The sequence below is a fragment of the Anas acuta genome, chromosome 7 (assembly GCF_963932015.1).
Source record: "Anas acuta chromosome 7, bAnaAcu1.1, whole genome shotgun sequence".
NCBI lineage: Eukaryota > Metazoa > Chordata > Aves > Anseriformes > Anatidae > Anas > Anas acuta.
In genome coordinates this window covers 34,781,055-34,807,826 of record NC_088985.1, presented here as the reverse complement: position 1 = coordinate 34,807,826, position 26,772 = coordinate 34,781,055, and the positions used below count along the sequence as shown (strand labels likewise).

The window sequence follows — 26,772 nt, the reverse complement described above, 5'->3', positions numbered from 1 at the left end:
CACAAGAAGGAGCGGGCAGAAGCAGGGCTGCAAGTCTAAGCAAGAGATCAAAGGGCACTTTCGCTGACAGGATTCTTCTGAAACGTGGCGTTTAAATGCAGGTCTGCTGAGAAAGAGCCTCACTCTGACAGCTGTCGTTGTTGACTAACAGCTGGATAATGTTGCAGTGAAGTTTGTACATAAATATGTGCTAACAGGGGATGGACAAAGCCCTCAGAAGAATTGCCTGTGATTAACACCGCACAGTCTGACACACTTACAGAAACACTCCCCCTTTTACGTCACTGCCTCAAGTTCTTTTTCAGTTACCTGTAAAAAAAAAATAAATTGTCATAGTTCCTAGAAAGCTGAAGTTGAGATCTTATCTGTGTATAAATCCGGTTAAAGCTGTCGAGGGCAAACATGCTAAAGCCAAATACCTGGGCCATCATCACACGTGGTTATGACAAAACGTGTCAGTCTGAACTCTGACAGCTGTGCCTGGCTTTGTTGTGTACAGCCACAGAGCACACTGAGGGGCACACGATGAATTTGAGCCAGCTGCTCACAAGGGGAAAGGACCCGGTGGTTCTGACTTACAACAGGACATTTACAAACACTGCTGCTCCGCTGCGCACTCCAGCAGGGGAATCTTCTCAAAGCCTGCAGCAACCTGTATCAAAGGCCTCTTCAAACAAAAAAACTTGCCAATTTTTTTTAAATGCAGCCAAGAGGAAGGTCTGGAGGATTAAACACAGCTGTACATAAGCTTCAATCAAGAAGACAATTTCTTCCTTTTTCAAACATGTAAATTCACTGAAAAACTTCTCTACTATTTCTTGTATACAAGACATTCCACCTAGATTTCCATTTGAAAGTTGACTTTTGTTACCTGGGTCCAAGAAGCCTTGTGAAACACCCCACTGTCCATGCACTTCAGAAAGAACACTCATCAATAAATCCCAAATAACTTATTTCAACATATCAAAAATCATTTTTCACATGAAACTTGCCTTGGTTGATTTTTTGAGGGGGAATTTTGACAGTTTCTTCTCTTGCCTCACTACTTAAACTTCTGCCCCTGTTTTTCTCCTACCACCTTCAGCTATTTGCTATTCTTGCACGACAGCTTTCTCAAGCATTCTGCTTGAAGCTCAACAGATCGCTATATTAGAAAGCAAAAAACCTTTGAACCTGCCTGAGCTTCTATAGCTTAAAGGAAGAAACAATAGGTGCCGTTGTAGTCCCTGCAAATTACATTTAAAAAAAAAAATGACCTTGTCAACAGGCTAACCAAATGAGATCAGTATTGAAGCTGGAAGCTCAGCAATCAAGGCAATGACTATATATTATACCAAAGAACAAAAGAATTACTGTAAAGTCACAAATGCAGAAGCATTTTCTGTATCAGGCTGGATACGCTCGGAACAAGGACTTCAACAGGTAAGCATGGTTTGTTCTGGTTGTTAGGGCAGCTCTTTAGAAAAAGAAAGGACATTGTCCCAAAATGATCAGCTAAAAGGAAAAAAAAAAAGCTTTACACAGAACACACACCGGCCATCCATGGCACAGGCAGCAGGACCTGGCCTGCAGCTCCCCCAGCACGATGCCAGCCACAAAGCACGAGGCAGGGGCTCACAGCACACTACAGACTGCTCCCATCCTCGTCCCCACGACGGCACTGCTTTGGGAGCACACAGGGACAGCCCCGGCTCTCCAAGCACTGGAGCTACTCGGTCGCCCCCAGAGGAGGAGGAACGCTGCTGTCTTCAGAGGCATCAGCGAGTCAAAACGGGCACAAACCTCACTTCTGTTGAGCAACACCAAGTCCTCACCACTTAAGTGATGCCATCTGTAAAGCACATCAGTGGTGGGGAAAAAAAGAAAATGCTTGGGTTATAACTGAGTAACTATTTACAATTTAGCGTATTAAAACTCATTTTTCTTCAGTTTTTATAGACTATGCTGTCACCAAATATTCTGAACTGCAGACCTGAGCTATGACCTCAGCCTCACCCCTTTCCATCTACTCCTATAAGCACGCGGTTGCAATCCAGAAGACGTGACCTTATGCAAACAAACCTGCTACCAGAAACGCAGCTCTTTTGACCAAAACAAGTTCTAAAACACTGTGACTTCATGAAAACGTTTAGGTCTGTTCACCAAGCGAATGCTGACAAGCTTCACTTACAGCTACATCAAAATGAAGGCAGTGTTTGGTGAGATTCACGTCTCATTGCAAAACATCTTAAGTCTACTTTATCAGACATTTACCCTATTCAGAAAAAAATCACTCCAACTTTGCTGCATCTTTTCAGTATTCTAGTCACACTTCCCATCCAACTCCTTGCCATTTCAAATAAACCTTAAAGCCCAACTCCCTGTAAGCAAGAGAATTTAGCGTGAGATGCCGCCTCCTTCTGCAAATGCAGTAACAAGTCAGACAGTTGGGAAATTACCGATCTTCAGAGGCTTCTGAAACACAGAAGGGGAAAGGGAACTTTAGGGTCAGATGTAAACCCAGCTATACACAGGCTGCTCTTCTGCAGGCACAGGAACGCTGCTCCAGCCCTAACAGATGTGTGACAACGCCACGCACTCGCTCTTCGTGCTTTTTTATTGAGGTTTACCCCCAAAGCACTTTGTGCTCCCAGGCTGTGCAGTTAACCCTGCTGTAGGGTTTACAGAGTAAACGTTCCCATTGCATTTGTTACTGAACTCCAATGGGTCAGAGCAGGCATCCCTCTGATAAATTCGTGACTAAATGCTAGGAAAGCGTTCACTGCTGAAAACAAGCTCTAAGAGACAGAAGCAGTGCCTCAACTCAGCGCTCTCACGTTCCAGGAGTGTTACATCTTGCTTTGCTTGGTTTTGGTGGTGGTTTGGGGCAATGCAGCGTGCATTTCTGGTTTCTTTTTTTTTAAATCTCAGTTAACAACCTTTTAAATGAGCTGTTGCCACACATTAGGAGGGACTAAATACAACTCTTACTCAGAAACCAATACCATTTGGTGAAAGGCGAGTAAGCAGCTCAACGGTTACATAACACACGGCATCTCCCCCGTCACACTAATCAAAACCAAGCAAGCAGACTCAAAATAATGAGCTCCAACAGAAAACTCACGGAAATCCAGCCATCGGCATTTAAAGCATCCCATCACCATGAGCAGGCGGCAGCTGAATGTGGACCCAAGATGTACAAATACAACAAATATCCGTGATAAAAAAAATGCAGTCTTAAAAATTGTTGCTTTACAACGCTTGCGTCTGACAAAGTACAAGCTGAACAAGAGGCTTCTTTCTAAAAAGTGAGGTCGAATACAGAAAGCTGGTTTATCTGTGTTTAGACTACACGCCTAAAACATGAGGCTCGTTTTTTTGTTTAGATCTCAGCCACCCCTGCACAAGATGAGGAAAAGCAGATGTCACGCTCTGAACAAAAACACGCTGCGGAGTCAGACATCAAAACTCAAAGACACTTAAACCTGTCCAGCAACCGAGGAATACTCTATTAAAATTTGTACTTCTGACATTCAGTTCTAGTAATTATCCTCTGGACCTCCCTAATAGTGGCTGACCATAAATTAGATCATGGCTAGATGCAGACATTCACCATTTGGCGGAGAAAAACCATCTGCCTCCAAATGAGAGAAGGAAATGTGCTCTCAGCATCGGCCATTGTGTAGCTTCCTCCTAATTAATGGCAAGCCACTCTCACATACAGGGACTGTCTTTGGTACACGCATTTGCAATTGGGCTATTTTTTAAGGCTTTAAGTTCTAGCACAAAAAAGCACACAAGCCACACTCGCTGTTTTATCCAGCTCCTCTTAAGATATTGGCTAGACTGCAAGGTGTCAGAGAAAGACCAAAGAGTTCTAACATCACAGCACGCATCAAACTTTAAAAGAAAGTCAGATGTTGTTATTAAGCATTAGCAATCCTTTTTTTGCTCAAACAAATCAAGCAAGATATTCAGCTGCTGCAAAATTTCAGAGGCAGAGCCCCAAAGCCCCCTGCTTTCGGGGAGTGGGAGGTGAGGGTGGGAGTAACTCGCTGCCGGAGATAATTCTCAGCAGCCTTCCCCAAGTAAATCCTTCACAGCCCGCAAGGTGACAATTATTTTTATCCCTGCCAAGCTGCAGAGGTCAAAAATAGGTAAACAGCCCAGGGGGCCTTCCCAGTGCTTCAGCGTGATACAAGTCAGCTTCTTGATGAGCACAGGGGAAGGGGAAGCCTCCGTAGCCAAAACTGAAGCCCCCAGGCCCATCTGGCAGCAGGCACCTAAATGACAACCAGATGCTGCTGAGACACCTCTACAAACCAACCCTGATTCCCTCAGCAGTCTGAAAGAAAACCTGGAGGCCTGGCATGACAATGAGCCCATCGATACTCCCCAGCCCGTGAAATCACACACAACCCAGACCTGCAGGTGGAAGCTGCTCCAGAGGAACACCCAGCTCCCTGCACAGACACTCTCCACCCTTGGAAAACAGGGAGAAGAATGGAAATGATAAATACCTTCAAGCCCATCCGTCTGGAAGAAGTCAACATTAACGCACTTACGATCCTTCTAACCACAAGAGATTCTCTCATGAACCCACAATCACCCTCACCAGTTTTTGTTTTTTAGAATTATTCACACTTATCAGACCTGTGAGTCATTTCTCTCCCCAGAACCCAACCAACCACGGCCCCAAAGCTTCACGGTTTTCAAATGAATGTACCTAAAAAAGTACGTGCAACTTCACAAAGCTGCTAGATGCCTACTCGATGGCAGGAGTTCTAAGCTACTGAAAACAAAACAGAGCACTCACGCTTATTTTTCTTTCCAGAGTCACGTAAACCACGGCTGGGACAGTTTTCACATTCTAGATCTTGAAAAGAAACTGGCGAAGCACCAACAAGACTTAAAGGTTTCTCAAAATCTCTGAGCTCCCCATTAACTCAGACCTTTCTGTTTCATTGGAAGCCACTCAAGAATAGATGCTAAATCGAACCAAAGAACCAGAAGACAGGATTTCTAAGCCTTAGGATTCGCTGACAAAACAATGGCAAGCACAACCCACATAAATGTCACTGCACACTGCCTTCTAGCATCGCAGGGGGAGTTCTGGCCTCTTCACTCCCAAGTGCCGGTTTCAGGAAGCTGTGAGCTCTTCTCGCTCACAGCAGGCCCAGCCCTGCAGCCCCCTGAAACAGGAGTTTCACACCCGGTATCCAGTCTGTACCCAGCCCTCATTTCTTCCAAGGGTTTTCGGCTCAGTTTTGAGTTAAGCCTTAAAGACAGATGTGAATTCTGTGCCTTCTCCCGCATTTGTCTCAGAAGTACCAGCTTTTGTTATCCTTGTCCCAGCAAGCAGGGCAGATATGTCAGTTTACACTCAAATAACCAAAGAAAAAAAAAAGTCAGCTTATTTATGCCTGCTGTGTAGGAGAAGAAGCAGAGAGCTGCAAACTTGTCTGTTTTGTAGACAAGATGCTCTGCACACACCAGGAACTCCTCCATTCTTCCCAGCACATTACACTTCCCATGTTCTTTGATTAAAAATAAATAAAACCTACAATTGCTTCTTCCTTCTCGAGCCAAGGTCAACCCCTCTTGAAGAGGGTTCTTTAAACTTCACTCATCCCCTACTCCACTCCCTCCAGACCTCTTCCTCTCTGGTCTGCACCGAAACAAGTTTTTGCCAAGTGGGACAGTGGCACAGAAAAGAAAAAGAAAAAGAAAAAAAGGGGGGGTTGAAAAGTGGTGGGTAGAAAAAAATTGCAGTTTGACTACAGAGCTTCCACCTGCCTGTGCCACAGAAGAAGGAAAAAGGAAATAATTCAAATTATTACACACTAATTGTTGCTCTGAAGTATTTGCTGTTAGACACCAAAGGGGTGACTCCTATTATTAACCTCGCATTTCAACAAAGTTCCAGAAGAATCAACTTACACACGTACGAGAGCCTGTGCTTCAGCAGCTGATGACCCAAACACAAATAACCCCAACCCCCCAAGTTGACAAGTCTCACAGTCCAGGAAAATACCTGAATTACAAACAGCTTCTATCTTCTGATTAAGATCTCAGACATTTTCTGTTTACGGTATAGCAAATTCCATTCAACTGACACTGCGGAGTTGCAATTACCTGTTCCTGGACTGATGTTACCGAGCTGACAATGGAAGGAGTAAGCTCTTCATGAGCTGTGTTTAAAAAAAATAAATAGATCTCTTTCCAACTTTTCCTCATTCCCCTATCCATCTGTAGTACTACTTTAAAAAAAAATGAATTAAGAACTCTGTTACGGTCCAGCCAGCCATTTCCAGCTGCCAAAGTGAAGTTTAGTTCCATTTTAGTAACAGAGACTGGAATTGTAATTCTCACAGTCAAAACGAGGATTACTCATTGACACAAACGTTGACCAGCTCAAACTAGCCCAATCTCCACAGAAGATGGCACGTCGTGGTGAGGGATGCACTGATCTCAAGTCCCACATAATCTCATCCCTGACACTGCAAAGGGAAACCTCGCCACCTAAGTCACTGCCACGTGAAGGAGGCAGCACACCGGGGTGCCCCAACACACATTTATTTGACCAAATGCATTAGAACAGCTTCCCATGCAATCAGCAAAGTATTTTCCACTTCCATTTCTGACTTATTTGTGGATCTATCCTGCAAAGAACACCGAACACGGATGGTATTTCCCACCCCCCAGGAATTTACACGTTAAATGACGTAATATTAAAATGGCCACACACGAGCCTAAATACAACTAAAAATGCCTCGACCAATTTTAACTAGTCTCCAATTTAAGCCATGCCTCTGCGATGAATCCCACTGATGCTTCTATGCCGCTCAGCATTCCAATTTAATTAATACTTTTAATTATACTTCTGAGAAAATGCTAATGGCTACAACTCCACAACAACAGATTACGGCCTCATCAGTCATCTCCATCCGCCTGCCTTCCTTTAAGCAGCCTAAAAAAAAAGAAATAGAGGCAACAACTTCTTTTTCCTTCAAGAGGAATACACCACAGAGCTCGGGTTTCCCAAATCCTACAATATGCAATGTATCCAGAAGGAAGTTTTAATGCCCTGACAGGCTTAAGTCAGAGGTGATCTTGACATATGGATGTGTGCTGAGACACCAGTGTGGGACAAGCTTAGGAAGGAGGCAAATAAGAGACTTCCTGAACGCTTCCTGCTGCTTACCTGTGTTCCCCTCCCTGGTTAACCACTTTGGGAACCAAAAATTGCCATCACAGATCTATTCTGCAGTCACCAAGGCCAAAAACACCGGATTTTGCTTCTGGTTTTGCTCCTCGAGCGAGACAGATCCCTCCTGAACTCCCGTTACGGCGTTCTGCTGCTAACAACACACACTTTAAAGGCTGCAAGCCTCGGAGAGGAGGTGAGGGCAGCACACAGCACACCTTTCCCCCACCCACATTGCAGATCCCCCCCTGCCATCACCTCACACTCACACACAGCCCCCCCAGCGGGGGGCACGGAGCCCGCCCCAGCCCCGTGTGCCCCCGGGGGCCGCCCCCGGCCATTCCAGGGGAACTTTTCCCCATTGTGAGGCCGGGAGGCTCCGTGTGCCCCCCCCCCCAAACCCCCCAAAAATCCCCTCCAGGGGCTCACCTCAGGGGCCGGGTCCCGGTGGCGGCGGGGCGGTGAGGCGCGGGTCAGGCGGGGCTCCCCCCCCCCCCACAACTCTCGCTCCCTGAACTTTCTTCAACGAGAGAGGGGGAAAAAACGGCTGGGGCTCAGCAAAAAATAAAAATAAAAATAAAATATTCTGAGGCAACTCGCGCAGCGAGAATAAATAAAATAAAAAATAAAATAAAATAAAACCAAACCCCGCTCTGAGGCAGCCCGCGCGGCCGCCACAGGCACCCGGGGGGGGGGGGGGGGGGTACCCCCCACCCACTAGAAATCCCCAAAAAACAGCAAAATTTTAAATAAAACAGCCAAAAGCCCCCCCGGGGGATGGAAACAACCCCGGCCTGCGGCTGCACAGCCCCCGGGCCCCCTCCCCGAGCCTCAGGGGGGGCTCCGCGGGGCCGGCCCGGCCGCAGCCCCCTCCCCTCACTCCCTCCCTCCCTTCCCTTCGCCTCAGCGCCCCTCAGCCTCACCTCGCCCCGCCGCCCCCGCCGCTCCCCCCCCCGCTCACGCCATGGTCTCTCCCAGCGCGGCGGGCGGCCGCGGCGGCGGGCGGTGCCACTCCGGGGAGGAGGGGGGGGGAAAGGTGGGAAAAGGACGAAACGAATAAAGGGGGGGGGTGAGGGGGGAGGGGGGGGGGCAGCCCCCGCCGGGCCTCCTCTAATGGCGGCGGCCCGGAGCAAAATAACCCCCCCCTGCGGCCCAGCACGTCAGCCCGGCCTGCCCGCCTAGCCCCGCGCTGATTGGTGCGCCGAGCCGCGCCGCCCGGCCCCTCCGCCAATCGGCGCGCGGCTCTTTGGGGAGAACGGGTGATGTCATCCCCGCCGCTGGGGCCGCCCTCAGGGCGGGCGGGCAGGGGGGGAGGCCCCGCCCCCCTCCGCAGCCCCCTCATGGCGCCTGAGGGGGAGGTGGGGGGGGGGGGGGGTCCTGGGACATGGCGGCGGTGTCGCCGGTGTTAAAAAAGCCCCTCAAAGTCAGCAGCCCCTACACCAGTGTCCCCACGGAGCCGTGTCCCCAAGCACCACGTCCAGCCCCTCCCCGAACACCCCCAGGGACGGTGCCGCCACCACCTCCCTGGGCAACCGGTCCCAATGCCTCATCCTGAGGAGAAATGGCTCCTCGCCCCCAGCCTGGGGAAGAAAGGGCACCCCACGGCCCATGGCTGCCTCGTCAGGCCTCAAGCCGCCCATTTGTCATAATCCCTCACTTTCTGCTCATATTCCCTCACTTTGTGCTCACTCGCAGTCTTTCTCCGGTCACTATTGTAATGTCTCTGACAGAACACCACCACCTTACTCGCCCACATCTCAGCTCTTCCCTCTTGGGTCTTGCATCACTTGCTACCTAACTGCTTTTCCACCGCAGTTCCTTCCCAAACCCACTACAATATTTCACTCTTCCACATACTTTCACCACTTTTATTCCCATGGTTGCATGCAATGCCCCATTCCCAGCCAAGGCAATCAAGAGGACCCCACTACCTAGCTAATTGCTAATCCCTCAGGCTCAGGTTTTCACGGGGAAACTCATCCCTTCTGACCAGCCAGATCCATTCCTTTTTGTTCAACAAAAGTAAAAGAAAAAAAAGCAGTGTAAAGGAAAAACACCCAGTGTGTTCTAGCAGACCGGCGATGCCTCATGCTAGAGAAAATGTCTTTGTCCAGCAGACAAACATCTACAGCTGGAGTCAGGATGAGTAAAATGTAATTATTTATGGAGACAGAAATAGAAATTTGTCTCCATTTACAATTAAATCAGTTCCCTGTACACATCACAAAACTGTCGGGGGGTGCGGGGTGGGGATAACATGATTCATCTCTCCCAGATTTGTTATTTACTAAAATCTCTTTCTGTCTCCACTGAACAAGTTGGGCCCTGGTCTGCATTTTAGGAAATATACCAACAATTACATATATTTAGTGACAGAAAGGATCGGGACAACTTATTTTCTTTCACACGCCCACATAGAAGATCCAGATGAGCTCGGAGAAGTCATGTAAAAGGAGTGCTTCAGAAATCATGCCATCTCTGGGCTTAAAAATAATTCAGAAAATGTATCCCTTGCTCTCGGTATCTAGGCAAGGCGATGGAAAAGCAGTCATCTCAGGCAACAACAAATGGTGGGGTAAATTGTCAAATCTGCTCCAGAAGTGCAACAATGGGAAATTTGCAGAAATAACAGTTATAGATCAGACCGCAAAGAGATGAGAAAATAGAATAAATAGTTGTGGAGAATGTGTCAGTTCAGATTCTTCCAGAATATTTCGTGAAGTGTCAGGAAAGCATTGGATGATCATGAAAAGAAACTTTAAACAAAACACAGCGCATTAGGAGCATGTGATATACTTTCACAGCACAGAAAAGACCTCCCATGAACCCAGGCTTGTATCACTTCAAAAACTTCTGTTGCGTGGGTAAGAAAAACTTATGGTCAACTGAAAGATATCCAAGAATTCGAGAGAATTCAAATGATTTTCGTATCTGCATGGTTATTCTGCAGAGCTGAGACACTCCAAGTCATGAAATAGGTGACCACGTAGTATAGGAAAGCAAACACACGTGGTAGAATTGGATTTGAAAAAGTTACCAGAATTGTTCATTTCCAAAGTGAATCTTAGCGGTATCTCCAAACCACAGGGGATTTTTAATGTCGGCAGTGTTATTCCTAAGACCAGGTCTCTGGCTTTATCTCAAAAATTGCTGGCATGTTCCAGCATGTTTACTTTGCAGGAATTCACCATTTCTTCTAGACTTGAACAATAAAATACAATAGGAATGACCGCTCAGTGGTTTAGAACATTGATATTTCATGCATATTTCATCCAATTACACCTTTCAGGCTTCTGATTTTGAGAAGAATCAAAATCTACATGACTTGATAACCCAGTGCTCAATAGGTTTGGTACCTGACCACCTTTTTCTTTTTTAAATGTCAGAAAGACAATTCTATATTTGCTAGGGGTAGCAGAAATTGTAAGTAGGTACTAATTTCCTATATTCCACCCCAAATTTTAATCTTATTCCACCAATTTAAGGACAGATTTTAACTCTCTAGTAGTGAGTGTGGAACATTCATACCAGCTTGACAGCTTAATATGTTATTTTGGGAACTTTGGGGAGTGTTTTTTTTTTTAAATATGTTATTTTGGGAGCTTTGCAGAGTTGAATCCACTCATACCTTGGAGATTATGCGCCTTCATTAACCAGCTGCATAAGAACCAGAGCTGCCCTCTAGCTCAGAATAAGCCCTTAACAAAACTCTATGCCTCCATTCACAAGGAAAAACGTAACTTGTGTATGTATTTCTACCAGGGTTTGTTCAAATATCCTTAATCCATGTTGCTGTGATGCCTGCTGCTTTCTCCCCACCTTCCTCAGCTCTCCAATTTCCTTTCTTTCCTCCCAGCTCCTCCGGAACAAGAAGGAGCTGCTTCTTGGCTCTGGCACCACTCAGAAAAGAATTGATAACAGATTTTGGAGCTGCAGAAAAGAATTGATAACAGATTTTGGAGCTGCATCAGCAGCACCGGTGTGGCAGCCAGCCCCCCAAAGCAGGAACCCTTTGTGCCTCTGAGGTGTGAGCCTTGCCGGCAGCCAGCTAGGCAGATGGCTTGGAAGTTCCCTTCCTTTCCTGCAAAGAATTTATAAATTTAGGATTTTTCAGAACAACCAAGACTTGCAAATTGTCTTTGCCTCCTGTTAAACACCCAGCACCACGCTGCCTTCCAGGACACCCCGTTTCTTTTGTCCTGCTGCTCGTTGTTAGCAAGGTTCCTTCCCTCAACTCTCCCTGACGTTTCTCTTCTGATTCACCCTGCTCAGAACCCAGCAAATGATAGCAAAAGCTATAATTAGAACCGAAGCACTGAAACATTTCACAGTAGCATTTTTCTAGCTGTTGCATACAATAGCTGGGGGGATTCGGTTCAGCAAAATCATGCTTCAGGTAGCCAAGAAGACAAATGCCGAATTATTTTGTGCTGGTATGGGTTCTTGTTGTGCTGCAGCAGAATTTTCTCTCTCTGAGTATAAAGATTACCTCCAGTTAGTGACGGATAAGTGCAGATCTCTCTCTTATGCAATTCTCTTCCCCCCGGTAACTTCTCGCTCCCAGGCAGAGCGCGGGCTTCCATTAGGCAATTCCTGCTGGGCGTCCCTGGGAGCAGGGATGCACATGCTCCCCAGATGGTTGTTTCTCACCAGCTGAACTGTGAGTCTGCAGAACTCCCTGCTCACACCAGCTCCTCCAATCCTCCTCTTGCCGTTGCCTCGTTCAGTGCTTTCAGGCTCTCTATGATCCAGGAAGACTTGCGACTGATCTGAAACGCTTAGCTAAAGGGTAAGGAATAGAAGTGCAGGAAAAAATATAAAAATGAAAAAGCAGCACAGTTTTTGAAGCTAAAAAGGGATATTTTAAGTGGTTGACCGATTTGTTACCGTTTTTCCACCCTCTCTCTGAGTCAGCCCCAGCCTTCACACCCAGTAAATCTCAGACTTGTGGCTCTTTTTTCTCATTTCAGCTTGAAATACAAAAATATTCAGCTGCAGCTAGATCACTGTATCCCCTACACAGAGGAGGAAAGCATTGGAGAAGGCACGATGTCCTGACTGTTCTTGCTTGCTACAGCTGTTGGGTGCTGTTACAGGCTGCCACTCTGCCCCCAAAAAAGCTTGGAAAGGTAGAAACTAAACAATTACAGCTTTACATCTAGGAGCAACTCTGCAGAAATACGCCAGAAGTGTGTGCTGAGTTGTTAGCTCCTCGGTCAGTCTGACGTGTCTCAGTAGCAGCAAGAAAAAGAGGTTAGGAGTGGGGAGTGCTTGCACTGACAGCTACAGCACGCACCATTTTTTCTTGATTTCCCTGTGGTTCTGCAGGGAATAGAGGAAGGGGGTGATGGAGTAAATCTCTTGTGCCAGAGCTTCCCTGATGAAGGATTTGAGCCACCTGGTCACCCACCTGGGCACAGCACAAGGATGCAGTGGAAGGGGGCAGAGGGAAAAGGAGACAAAGAGGGAGAGAATTAAGGAAAATGTGGAGTCTCATATTAAAAACAAAGAGAAAAGAAAAAGAGAAAAGAAATTAAAAAAAAAAAAAAAAAAAGCTCTTTGAGTGAGCTCTTAAAGAAAGTCATCAGGGAAGACAATGAGAAGTAACAATGCAGCTATAAAAGGAAGCAGCAGCCCCAGTCCCTGTAGGGGAATGCAAGACATTTCTGAAGACTTCAGACAAAAATCCATGAAAAAAAAAAAAAAAAAAGGATTAAAATCCACCGACTAGTTGCTGCCTGGAAATGTCAGGCCCGAAGAGGCTGGATTCCCTTGTGCAATGGGCAGCATCTCTCTCATCCCCAAGCACGACACAAGGAACCACTCCCAAACACCCAGAACCCCACGAAATGCTCCTGCCAGGAGAAGAAAAGCATTGACAGGGCTGTGGGGCAAGGCTCTGACACTGCTGACTGGGTCTAGATAAAAATGCCAAGTTCTTCAACCTCTGGAGGTGCCGCCTGGTTTCGGCAGATCCCTTCTCGGGGTATTAGGTTTTGTGAGCCCAGCTGCCAGGCATCGCCCCTCTCCAGGTATCACAGATGCTAAAAGCAGTGGCTTTAGGTTGCGTTTCTCTGCTCTAGGTGAGCACGCCGCTGTGTAGCAAGCCACTATCACTGCGTAGCATTAATGCGTTAGCATTAACAGAGCCAAGATTAGCAGTCACCGGCGCTTGGTGAAAATGAAAAGGGGATTTGTGGTGAAAGAAGGCAGCGCAGGAACGCAAAAGGCAACAGGGAACAGCCGCAGCTCACAGAATGCCGTGTATCATGCCAGGCGTAATCACTGCCAGCTAATCAGATTATTTGATGAGACAGAGGGAGCGAAATCCATCTTCAGGTTGACGTAATCCACTGCCAGGCTTGCTGCGGGTTCTGAATATGTTCCTCCTGCAATTCAAAAGCCTTTCCCTTAAATGCTCATTGAGGCTTTTCTTTCTTTCCTTCTTTTTAATAAGAAAAAGTCAGATTAAACACATGTTCAAAAAACCACCGGGAAACCACACAGGTAAAAGGTTTTGGGGGGCAGCTGACAGCAGCAGGGTGGTGCCCCACGACCCGTTCAGCACCACACTGAGAGAATATCGGCACCACCAGGGGTAGAGTAATGCTATCAGCGAGGGATTTGTGAGGATGATAACCGGTGGAGATAAGGAATGCACATCTGGAATTAAAATACGGGAAAGATGATTTTCTGGGCAGCCCTGAGTTTTGGAAGAGAACAGATTTTTGTTTTTAATTCAGGCCAAGCCTGGGCCATAAATTCTGATTGCTTTAATACCGTCGCCTTATTTCAGAGAGGTGTTCTGCAAAAATCTGTAGCTTCTCCCAGCATTTCTCATCACAAATAGGCAGCTTCAACAGCTGGATAAAAAGTAGCTTGCAACCTTTTTCTGACGGCTAATCTCACAGAAAGCCATTCAGCAGGATACCTCGTGGTTGCTACGCCTTATTTACAGGCACAAGAAGAGACAAATAAATCAGAGAAAGAGAAAAATAAATCATATTCAAACCAGATTACTTTCCTGGAAGGACAGTTCTCTGATTACTTTTATTCCCCACTTTGCAAGAATTTAGTAATTATACATTGAGCAACTCTTGTTTACTTGTATCAGCCCTCGCCGAAGCTGCTGTGCCTTCCTTTTTTTTTGTGTGCTATGCTAAAATTATGGGTAGAAACAGAATAAAATAATTGCAGGGGAGCTTTGTCTGGGATGGCTGTCTCCCACTGCACAAAGAAATGCTGAAGCAAAGCTGAGCCATTTATCGAGCAGCAGGAGCTCATTAGCTTGTTGTCAGTCCTCTCTCCCATTGATAGCTCTTCTGTGGGTATCTAGCAGGTAAGCAACATTATAAATAGCGTGCGCTAAATTTTCTTCACGTGTAAAAAATATGGTTGTTGCCTCCCAGATAATCCTTGGTACGCTGCGAAATACAGATTTTGTGACTCAATTTTGTGTGTTGCTTCAGTGTCCCTGCTATGTCCCAGCCGGCTCTGGGTTCCTCTCCCCTAATCTCTGCAAAAAGTTACAGCTTTGGCAACCCGCACTTGCACGAGACAGACAGCTCTCTGGCTGCCCATCTTCAGAGACAGTTTTTGAATTTACAGGGCTTTAACACAAAAGGAAAATTCTAATTTAAATTATCTGCTGGAGTCGCCTACGGCTGAAATTGCTCCAATATTGCAGCAAGTCACATCATGAGGATTTAGTATTAGAGAATTCAGGAGTACGTTTAACAGAGGGGTGAGCTCCTGTCTCAAGGACTGATGCCATAAGCCAGCCAGATCCATGGATAATCATTTCTACAGCCCGTTACTGGCCAAACAAAACAGCAACAGAGAGGGCGAGCCGCTGACTTAAAACTGCCCAATGCAATTCAGGTTAATCAATAAAACCAATGTAAAAAAATGCAAAATGTCGAGCTCCTGCTGAAATAGTTGGAAGCTGGTGGAGATCTCATAAAGATCACGTCCCTCCACTGGAGACTGAACCTTTACAGCCCCTGAAAGCCCTGACTGGGGGCACTCACGTGCTTTTCTTCCCTTCTTGGGCACTGGACTGCCCTTCTTGCAGTGCCAGGGTTTTCCTGTAGTCTCGTTTCCCCAGGACTTGCCACTGTCCATCCCTCTGTCAGCTCTTACAGCCAAGGGGCCTGGGCAAAAACCCAAGGCTGGGTGAGAAAGTTCAGATTTGATCAGCCTCATTTGATCAGTATAGAAATACCACATTAAATTGAGTATATTAGTGATATTTTTTAGGTAACTGATGTAGGTAGAATGCAGGCTACGTGTGTCAGAAGTGGAAAAAGGCTGTTCGGATGAATGGAGCTGATCATTTGCATCAAATTAGCAAAACTGTTTCTCAAATGGCTCAAAAATCGTTTTGGATTAGTGCTTTCCTACCTCTTTGTGGAAGAACCAGAAGTTCTGGCATTTCATTTCAGCGCTCCTTCTCTTACCTTGCCTTCCTGCCTCTGCCTTCGCCACCCTCTTGTTCCAGGTGTGCCTCGTGCCTGGGTGTATTTCTCGCCTGGTTCTTCCAGGAGCCTTCATGTCCTCCCCAGGCGCTGGGTGAGGAGCTCAAGTGGGGCTGCTCGTCCCTCGGAGCACTCATCTCAAAGCTGCGCCGTCTCCATTTCTTGGCTGCCTTCCTCTCACAGCAGGGAATATTCCAAATAAGGTCTCGCTGGCGTAGCGCTCCAAATCAAAATAGCTTCATTTGATTTAAATTTGATCACAGCACGAGAAAAGGCACTTGGACTTTGACTTCCCTTGTAGAGCTGTTGAGTGCTTCAGCATATGGTCCTGCTGGATCTTCTCAGTTCAGCTGTGTTAAATCACAGCTCCATCAACTTTCGGGATTTCGCTGTTTTTCTTGGAATGGTGACTTTGCTGTCCCAGGCCTTCTGCCTCTAGAGTCAAGCGATTTAGTTAAGACTTGGAGGTTTTATTTTCAAAGCTGATTTGTAACCCTCAAGGCAGTGGAGAAAAGCGTAAAATGTGAACTAAACAACCTTGGTGTGGTCTGAAGGTTGAGAAAGAAGAGGAAAAAAAAGAACCACAAATATTGGTTCTTAAGGCTCAGTCTTTAAAAACACATTTCAGACAGTTTTGAGACCGACAAATCAGTGGGGTTTTGCTTGTTTGTTCTTTTATTTTTATTATTTTTTTTAATGTTTTTGATGGCCAGCTCCCCTATGCAGAATACATTTCTTTTTGTGCCAGTGCTGGAGCAACATCCCACCTTGGCATAGAGGTGCTCTCCCCAGAAGGTCACTCAGGTTGAGGTTCTCACTTCTAATAGTGATCACAGTGATCATGGTTGTCTCCAAAACAAGTTTCTTTCCCTCTTTCCAGCATTGAAAGCCTGTATGAAGTTTAATTTAGTCATTTATTCATTGGGAGATAATGTGGCTGGAGAACATAGAGCCCCAATTTGCTGGGGCTGTGTGAAATAAGAGATCCTAGGTTAGAAACACAACTCAATAAAACTCATTAACCTAGAACACCAAGACAAGCTTGGGCTTCTTTTTCTTCTTCCAGCTTAATAGTCCTAGAACACTTAATAAAAAATAAAAGGGAGAGAGAAAGAATACTGAAAACTTCCCAGAAAAGGAACAATTATATTTATTAAAAAAATAAATAAAAAAAAATCATCACACCACTTCAGAATTTGATTTTTTTTTCTGTTTTTTTTTTTTCCTTTTTTTTTTTTTTTTCTTCTCTTTTTTTTTCTGTACCTTACCCAGGATCTCTGGAGCTTGCTGTCTGCAGCTCCTCGCTGTCTCCCAAGGTCTCCAGTGTTCAAGCCAGAGAACCCAGGAGCTGGCCCCGAGATGGGCTGTGAAGCGAAGGTCATGCCTCATCCCAGCACGTGGTCAGGACACGGGGTGATAGGCTCCATCGAGCCCAGATCACCTCCCGGAGCTCCCATCAGGAAGCTGCCCGGGGCACTTGTTAGTGTAGCTCAAAAATTTGCTGAAACATGCGTTCAGGCAAAAGGATTCGGTTTCAACAAATTGCCTTTTGCCACAACATCTGCTTTTTTTTTTTTGAAGCTGCCCACCAAGCAATGTTTCTCGTGCCAAATGAAGTATTCAGCTCACCACCCAGCAGCCATCTCTCCAAAAGCCATCTACCTGCGAGCTCTTCTGAGATCTCCTTTCGTCTAAACGCAGCCAGGAATCAGCCCAAGCAGCTCACCACACTTGAAACCGTCTCCGTAATTTTCTGCATTCACGTTACAAGGCCCTAATTTAGTCCTGATGTTTTGAGATCTGCGTGGAAGCTGGTTTGTGCAAGGTCACCCCCAGCAGAGACAGGAAATTTTTTACTCTTACGGTGCGGACCTTGAGTTCTGAAAAATGCTTTCGCCTTTCATCATCATCTGCACGCAATTTTTTTTTCCGTCTTGCTTACGCTAAATGGTCTGTAGCAGAGGTTGTAATTTATGGAGTACTACCAAGCTCTTTCAGGGGTTACATGTAATGCGAGCACCTTGATTTTAAACGCTATTTTTAAATAAATGGCCTGAAAAACACGGGGTGGTTTTAAAGCTGACAAGGGAGCGGAGGCTACCTGGTGTGGGTGAGAAACCGAGCTGCCTTTGGTGGCAAATTAAAGCGTTCAGCCATAAAAATGATGAGTAAGGGAGAGAAAAATGATCAAAGGGCTGAATACACATCGAGGTAAAACATTTTGATATTATACGGAGCATTTTTAAAAGGTGAGACCTGCTCGTGTGTAATCGCCTCCACGAGGCAGTGCCAAATATCCGAGCAGGGAAATGAATGAGGTCTGCCAGGCCATCGCTGCCCTTCCCTGTGGCACACATTTCCTTGGGTGCTCTGCATTTCTCCATTGCCGTGACAACACTTCCCACACCAGAGGAAATATTGAGCTCGCCTCTCCTTGCAGAGTAGCAATTTCCCCATTTCCATAGCTCCAGTGCTCCTCACCAACCAGCTGCAGCGCCTGCTTCAACTCTGGAGTATTTAGTTTGCTTTTTTTTTTTTAACTGATCAAATTAGTTCCAGGGAAAGGTACCTCCTGCTTCTTAAAGCACAGCTGCTCCTCACACATCAAGCCCAGGAAGTATTTTGTATATGAATTGGCAGAAGGTGGGTTTCTGGACCCTGAAATCCCGTTAAACAAACAGGGAGCTGGCTCTCGGTCCCTGCTGCAGATCACAAATGTGAGTGGTAGGAAAGCAAACCTCCACTGCAGCTTTCAGCCCTCTGCATTTGCTGAGATTTGGGTCATGAGCGATCTGCTCCTAGTTCAGCAAGTTTCTCAACAACATCCTTTGGAAAAAAGAAAAAAAAGTGGTTTTTTTTTGTTTGTTTGTTCTTTTCTTGTACCAGGCATCAGTTTCTCTGCATCTTTCTTAGATGAACTGATATGTGCAAGGTGTATAAAGATGCCTAAAAATGAATTGTTTTCTGATCTTTGCCTGCTCAGGAGGGGTCAGAGAAAGCTGTGTGATGTTTAGTCTTGGACAGAATATGCACACACAAAAAAAGTAGGTAGGAGCTGTGGGGTGCTTGGTCAGCCCCTCATCAGGCTGCTTTTTAGTGGTACTACATGGGAATAATCTCCTTCATTTACAAAATATATGTTTGTTTTTTTTTAATTATTATTATTATTATTTTATTTTAGTGCAGTGCCCCCGACAGTTGTGACGAGCAGTAACAACAGGCTCCAAGCTGTCGCAGGAGGCTATGAACAATCATTTTGGGTCATGGACAATTCAGGCTGGTCTGTTGAGATGATCTCCGAGGGAAGGGAACCTGCCCACAACAAACACTTCGTTGCCTGCCCACAAAAGCAATTTGCCCCCTCCATGGCACTGCTTTTTAAAAAAATCTTTTCAGCCTGCCCTGCCTTGGAGAGCAAAAGCATCTGCCTGCCAGAGTGCAGCCTGCCCTGGCATCTCCGCACTCCCTCCCAGAGAGCAAAGCTCACCAGAAAAAGCCAATATTGCTACAAAAAGGAGGTCTCCTACCCCACCTGCTCAGCAAAACCCAGTCTCAGGACCTGGGCTGCACAGCAGGGCATCCCCCCCTCTCCATCTCCCCAAAACTGCTCCAGAGCTGGGTGCAGCAGAGGATGGCTGGAGCAGATGATGCTAGGAGAGCTCTGGCAAGGCTGTTTGCCAGAGCGCTGCCAGGCCCTTACTGTTTAAATTGCTTAATATGTTATGTTAAACAAAGATCAATATCGGAGACGTGGGCTCCTTCCCTGGCTTGGAGAATGAGCTTGGCCAGAGCACCCTGTGCCTGTGCTAGGCACCGATGTCCCCGCACGGGTTCGTCCCCTGAAGACAGAGACTTGTGCCACACCAGTCAGTTTTTCCTGAAGTACAGAAGCACCCCGTAACCATCTGACCTTCATCCTGCACAGAAATGCTCAGATGCTCGATGACAGACCCCAAACACAGCCCCAGACTGAGTTCATGAAGTCTGCGGGAGGGCATGGCATCACGAGCCCCAGGGGTGAAGCCACAGCAGAGGAGCCACCCCTCGTTGTTCATCTCCCTAAAGAGGTTTCTTGTCTTTCCAAGTCCTCAGGACAAACTCTAATTCATTGCCGGTGAGTTGCAGGGGGCTGTGATAAAACCTCCAGCTGTACGCTGCATTTCCCTGCCACGTTTTCAGACGAGAGATTTACCTGGGAGCTGCTGTGGAGCTCCCTGCAACCAGCACTGCCCCAGTTCCTCTGAAACGCAGGAATTTGGGGTCAGTAGGCTTTAATTCAGGTATCTGCACAGGCTTCTGCCAGCTCTTTGATGGCAGAGGTTTGAAAGCAAGAAACCCAAAGGAGGTTTTACACCAAAAGCTCTCTCCCTGGAGATGGGGGAGCACTGGGGCTGGCAAGATGCCTCCACTGGCAGCACGTTGGGACTTCTGACACAGGGCGATGCGCTCCCCTTGGTTCCTACAGTGCCTGAGGTCTCATGGCTACAGTATTTTATTGATTTGCATCTTTAATCCAATTCCCCGGGCTCTTTGGGGAGTGATTAAATGAGTTGCAGGCAGACCAAGTTTCAAGAAAAGCCAGGGCAGGGGGAGAAATTGGAGCTGTGGCACAGGGACGTCAAAATTCATTAAACAATGCGGGCTAACAACCTGTAATCAGAACCTAAAATAATAAATGCTTGTTCCTAGGAGGAGATTCCCCCTCTCTGCTGTGTGTAGGTGAGGAATCCCGTGGACGCTCCGCATACAGCTATGATCAAAAACTGCTTGCAAAGATCTCTGCTCGGTGTGAAGCTGGGAAATGCAGCTTGCTGGGGGGCTTCCACGAGGCAGCTGCACTTCTGAGTGCCTTCACTCTTCTGGGAGAAGAGTGAAGAGGCTGGGAAGGAGATAGGCTTTCAGATTTCAGGTAATAAGAAGCTTGCCAAGTCACATCACACCAACAGAAATTCGCAGAAATGCTCTGGAAGCTGTGCTTTGATGATGGACTTCAAGCCAGGTTCCCAAGCTGTACTTTCCGAATTTTAGAAGCAGTCGAGACACTGCAATAAGCGGTGGGTGTCAGCGTTTAACCCTTAACCACACAGAAATCCCGGGAAAACCCCGGAGCAGAGTGGAGTTTTAGGGCTTATTCTAGCTGGACATTAATCTTTGCTTTGTATAAATGAGCATTTCCATAAAAATGATGCAGGTGGGACATCCTGGGAGAGAGTTGAGGACCAGCAAAGAATTATTTGGGGTTTGTGCCCAGGGAGGAACGATGCTATGTGCATAAGCAGGCGACAGCCTGGTTTGGAGCTCTTGGCAGCACCAGCAGTGGTCGCCCAGATGCCACTGCCCGCTCCCCCATGTCACCATCACCGCAGGGATTTAACTCTGCCCCCCTTCTGTGAGGGATTTTGTCCGGTGTTTCCTAAACCCCTCTGCTGAACGAGCAGCCAGCTGGATTTTGGTCAGCCCAGGAAAGTCTCCGAGGCTCAGCCACATTTGCCTCGAGCACATCACGCTGCTGGTGAGCCCCCTTGTCCCTGTCCCCCATGGGGAGGAATCAGACCTTTTCCAAAAACCATTTTCTAGCCATTTCCCCTTTCAAAACCCTAAAATAATTGTCAGGAGCCTCGTACAGCCCTTGGAAGGCCAGCACAGCGCAGCCACAAACAAAAACCTTTCTGGGTTGTGCGGACGGGCAGGGAAACCCTTGCTCGTCACAAACCTCCCTGGGGATTTGTGGTGTCAAGGCAGTGGGGGCACACGACTCGCGGAAAAGAATTGGATTTGGAAAGAATAAATCAGTATTATTTTTAACAGTGCTATTACTCCGTCCCAAAGCTTCTGCTGACCTTCAGTAGCGCCGCTCAGATCCACGCAGCACCTTTTAACCTCAACCCACTTTAAAATATTAATCCTCAGGCACAGCACAAGCATTATTATCTCCTCTCCGTGGCTGTGGGAGGCACGGCAGGGCGCTGGGCTGAGCTGCCCGGAGCCGCAGGGAGCAGGGTGAACACGAGAGCAGGGTTTTGAAGAAATCCTTGCTCCCAGGCTGAAGGTGAGACCGTGACCATGTTAACTTAAAAAAACATAGGCTTGCGTTGGGATGCAAAGCAAGCTCTGATTTTACTTGCTTTGCTTTGGAAAAGGGAAGGGATGGGGAAGGTTTCCAAGTGGCAGACAACCGCATTAAAATACTGAAGGTGTTCTCCGTGCGTTCTCTCCGAGCGATGGAGAGAGGTTGCCAGGAGCGACGACGAGCGCTTTACCTGCCTGAAGGCCTCCCTCTCCTTCCCTTCCCTGCTGCCACCGCCCCAGCCCGCTGCGTGGGGCTCAGCGGCTGACCCTGTCTTCTGATGGGAGAGCAGAGGCAGGGATCCGACCCCAAAAGGAGCAGGGACCTCTCCCAAGCCCTGTGGCTCTTCCTTTTTGCCATTACTCCATCATCGACCACACACCGTTAATGTCTGGCTTGCAGCGTAACCCGTCAACATGAGCTCTTCCTAAACACTGCTCAATTTTCCTCGAGGTCCTAATGTGAGCCTGAAACATCCCAAAAGGCAGAGCCCAAGGGGATGGTGAAGAAGCTGATCTGTTCTTTTGGCATCTCTTATAAAGTTGTGCTCAACTTTACCCCGGTAAATACTTTGACTTTCTGGGCTTTTTGCCTTCCCTCAAAAACAAACCATTTCTTGTTGTTGTTCTGAAGCCATTTCTGAAATGACAACTCTGAAAGACTTGAGTCAGTGTCTTTTGTAATAGCAACTAAAAAAAAAGAGGAGATGAAATATCTGCAGAGAGCGTTGATGGAGCAAAAGGAGCATCAGAACAATAGCAGGTGTCAGTCTGGGGAAGTATTTCTGGAAAAGGGAAAAGCACAGAGTGTTCACAGCAGAGACATTTTGATTATAATTCCCCCCACAATGACTGTGCAGTTGCAGCTGCGAATTATTCAAGGTATTCAAAAATGATCGTTACCAAAAAAAAAGGGGGAAAAAGGAAAAAAAAAAGCTGTCAGGCAGACTGGCACCTTCTGTCACGTCACTGGAGGTGCTGGGCCACCATTAACCACCCCCACGAGATAATCACGGTGTGTTTGTGACCTCTTTTATCTCGTGGCTGGAATTTGTCACTGCTGGACATTCACTTAAAATATTTTATTTATTTATTTATTTATTTATTTATTTATTATTTTTCTAGACAGCATTTGAGGTTCTGTGTCTTCCCTTTCTCTTTATGGTTGCTGCTGGTCAGTGTGTCAGAGAAGCTCCCCCATTCTTTCCATAGGATTTCTTTTTAAGGTGCTGCTTCAAAGGAAAAAAAAAAACATGTAAACCTACAAGCAGAAACCAGAGGATTAAAAATGGGGCTACATAAACAGAGAAGATCCCTGAAGATCTGCTCAGTCTGCCCCTTTTGAGACGGTCTGTGGTGATGGAGGCTTTGAGAAGGGCTCTCCTGGTGGACTCTTGAGACCGCCTTTGCTTATCCAAGTCTAAAACTGTGTTGCAAAGCCAAGTTTTGGATTATCACTGCAGTGCGAGTGGAGACAGATACTCTGAAGACGGAAAAAAACTAAATGTTATACCCAGAGATCAATCCCATCTACAGAACTTGCCCATTAATGTAACTACACAGGCCCAAAGCCCTACAAACGTGTGGCATCGGCAGCTGGTTGCACACCAAAGCCCATCTCCCTGCTCAAGATGTGCCAGAATAAGTTCAGCAGCTCTGAGCCCACACTGGGTCACTCGTTAGTCAAAAAAAAAAACAGAGTTAAGCAGGAGGGGCAGCCACCTTCTTGGATGTAAAACCTCCAAGAGCTGCCAGAGAGCCCCGAGCTGGCTGCCAAGCTGCTTTGCTGCCACGATCTCCTACCCTCGAGACCAGTCGATAAAATCATTGCGATTTGTGAACGGAAACAAATGAAAAACCCTCAAACTGGTCCAATTCTAAACAAACAGACCAAAAAAAAAAGTACAGTCCATGGGCTTGGAGAAAATTCAGGTTTTGAATACGTGGCTTGTTGGTTAGCAGGAGGCTGTGGGGCCTGCAGCTGAAAGGCTCCCAGGATGCGCTGGGGCAGGCAGATCTTTGTGAATTTTCTCATTTTTCTGCCCAAAACACGCTGCAAAACACCATCCCCTCCACCCTGCAGCCACTGCTGCCCTTCTTGGGGCTTTGGCTGGGTGACCCCCATCACCGGGCCGGGCTGCGAGCGGCAGCAGGGCCTGGAGGCCTCCTCACACACTGGGAAAGCTCCTTGGGGGGGGCTTTTGAAATGAAAGCACGCTTCATTTATGTATTTATTTATTTATTTTATTGATGCAAAAAGATTTTTAATTTTTTGTCCTGGCAAATGCTGTGATCGGCCCCCAGCGAGAGCTGGGAACAAGGCCCTCGGGAGGCCGGGGCCTGCTCCACTTCCACAGCGTGCGCTCAGGAGTCCTGCAGGAGGCGTTTTACAGAAAGGGCTCTTCATTTTGTTCAAATGTCGTGGTTCTGGCATTGCAGAAGCGTCCTTGCCATCAGGAACGTCCTCTCCCAGGTGTTTGACAGTCCCACCTTAAGGCCTAAGAACCACCACACACACAGGTGCTCGGTTTTAGGAGCTGGCCTGGGTGGCTCACAGCACAGGGGCAGGGCTGCGAGGTGAAGAAAATAAATAAAAACTGCCTTTTCTTGCACACCAGGTGGGTTTCTGCACAGAGAGACTCAGCCAACAGATCCTCTCCTTCACCTGTGATAAAAGCAGGAAAAAAATCCCTGTATGCCCCCCGGCAGCACGTCCTTGAGGAGCAGGGTGCTGGTGGGCGAAGGTGGCTCTGGGGGACCTCAGTCCTCACACGGCTCATCATTTTTGTGTCCTGCAGAAATATCAGGCACCCTTCAGTTCTCAACAGAATCACGCCAGAAAGAAATTAGTAATAATTACAAGCAGTTTGGAAGAGACTGCACACAAACGAGATTTTTGAGAAGAAAAATGACAGAAAAGCCCTTTCTGCTGCCGCTGAAACCTCGGTGTTTCCCCCAAACACCAGGTTTTCAGTTTTCAGTTGTTGTCCCCAGCATCCTCCTGAGCTCCTCAGCGGTGGATAAGGCCACATCTTTACATCCCTGGAGGCTCAGCCGGCAGCCGCTTTGTGGAAGTGTGTTTTATCCAAAAAAGCAGAGTGCCACCTGTTAAAGCTGCCTGCCAGAGGGGCGCCCGGCTGCAGCAAAAAGCATCACTGCGGGCAGGAGGCCTCTCTGAACGACACACGGCGTGGTCCTGCCCAGCTGGCTGCGTTTTGTTACCTGGAGCTCATACCCTTCAATTTGAAATCAAATTATCAAGGTGTTTTAAATGAAAAGGGGATGGAGATTTGCTATTTTTATGGGTAATTTAAAAAAAAATAGGTTGCAAAGCTCTGAGATTTGCTCCTTTCTAAAAGGGGATCAAGGTACCTGCAAAAAAATAAAAAATTAAAAAGGACTTTCTTAAACAAGCAAGGAATAAAGCTTAAGAGAAAATAAAAATAAACAGATAGGCTTGAATTTGACTTGGCATTAATAAAGCTTAAGGAAGGATTATGTTAAGCTTGAAAAACACACGTGGTGTGGTTTGGCAGCTCGTTGGGGTTTTCCCTCGAGCTGCACTGAGGCTGTGCCGGACCCGTTTGCGATGTGAGCGGCCAGCCCGGCATGGGCTGCAGCATAACTGCGGAATAACCTGCAAGCCTAAAGATTTCTCACAGCAATGCTCACTGACTCGCTAAAAAAATTGCCAAAATCAATAAAAAAAAAAAAAAGATGCTAAAATGCAGGAGAACCTGCACGCTTCCCAAGCTTTCCAGCACCAAGGCACGGGACATTTCTAGAGATAGGGTCAACAGGCAGCTTGAATTCGGATACAAGAGCTTAAATTCAGGATTTTAGTCCAAAATCATCAGCTCAGCAGGATGAGAGCAAACTTTTCCTGGTAGCAGCCTGTGCAGGAGCTGTTAAATACAGGAACAGCAGCGCTGGGCTTCATACAGTGGTCGGCGTGCCCAATTTATCTCCCAGGAAAAGGTCTTTTTGTTGGTCTTGGTGGGTGACATCCCCTTAGAGCCCCAAAGCCAACAACTCATCTGGGTTGGGGTGGGAATGTGGGATTTAGGTACAAGTGCCCAGGAAGAGCCACGAAGCCCAGCGGGATGCAGGGGAGCAGCGGAGCAGGCAGGGACCAGCTCCTGCCACCTTGATGAGGCTGAGAAAAAAAGGCAAAAAACTTAAAAATAAAAATAAATAATAGCAGAGTCTTCAGAACTAGAGGATAAAAGGCATTACCTAGCGGTGAGGGAAGGGAGCAGTGCAATTCGCAATGCCAAATGGCAGAGAGCTGAGAGCAGAGGGATGAGCAGAGGGATGCAGCAGGACTCGGTGCCAAACCTGCTGCTAAAATACCGGCCTTAAGCCCAGCCGAGCGCCCGGATGAGGTGTTTATGAGGATGACTGGCACTTCCCTCGCTGTGATACTACAGCAAAGACAAACCGATGGGGCAGGGGGTTATTAACTGGCGCCCTCTGGTCCAAAATAAAAGCTCGTGAGGAGCAGGGGGGTGGTTTGCTGCCGGGTGCAGTGTGGGGGCCGTGGTCAGGGTTATCCCCACTGCTCTGAGGTCTCACCAAGAGCCTGCCATCTCCCACAGCCTCCCTAGGGTGGTCTTCATTTTGGGAAGGGAACTGTGAGGTGCTTCCCGGCTTTGGGAATCGTTTTTGAGACTTCGGGCATAGCTAAGGTAAAATTATCCCCAGATTTATGGGAAAAGTTAGCACCCCAGTGAAAGGAAAAAACTCAAAGTTATTTCATCCGAAACCAATTGTACAAGAGCAAAGGCAGTGAAAGGCCTTGCCTATTTGCCAAAATTTGCCAAAAACAACCCATTTTCACCTGCTGTAGCCACCCTGGACTGGAACTGCCCCTGCGGTGCCTGAAGCTGGCACTGTTCCCCCAGGACAAAGACCCCCCAGCGAGGGATCCCCAGGGATTTTTGCTCACAGCGAGGCAACCTCTTCTTCTTTTCTCTTCAAATTAACAACTGCAGGTCAGAAGCCGCTCTGGGATTAGTTATTTACAGGTAAGCAAGGAAGAAG

General features: G+C 47.1%; 1 protein-coding gene across 3 annotated transcripts in view; it reads right to left on the bottom strand.

The window, feature by feature from the left end:
* The window catches only part of ZRANB1 (zinc finger RANBP2-type containing 1), a 35,558-nt gene extending 27,286 nt beyond the window's left edge, over positions 1-8,272 (bottom strand). The window contains exon 1 of one of the 3 annotated variants that reach the window (XM_068689114.1): positions 8,110-8,272. The gene's annotated coding sequence lies outside the window, so the exon portion shown is untranslated. Of the gene's footprint in view, positions 1-260; positions 310-7,615; positions 8,081-8,109 lie in introns of those variants that run through there. The other 2 variants (XM_068689112.1, XM_068689113.1) reach the window with 2 other exon arrangements.
* Positions 8,273-26,772: the final 18,500 nt, after the last annotated feature.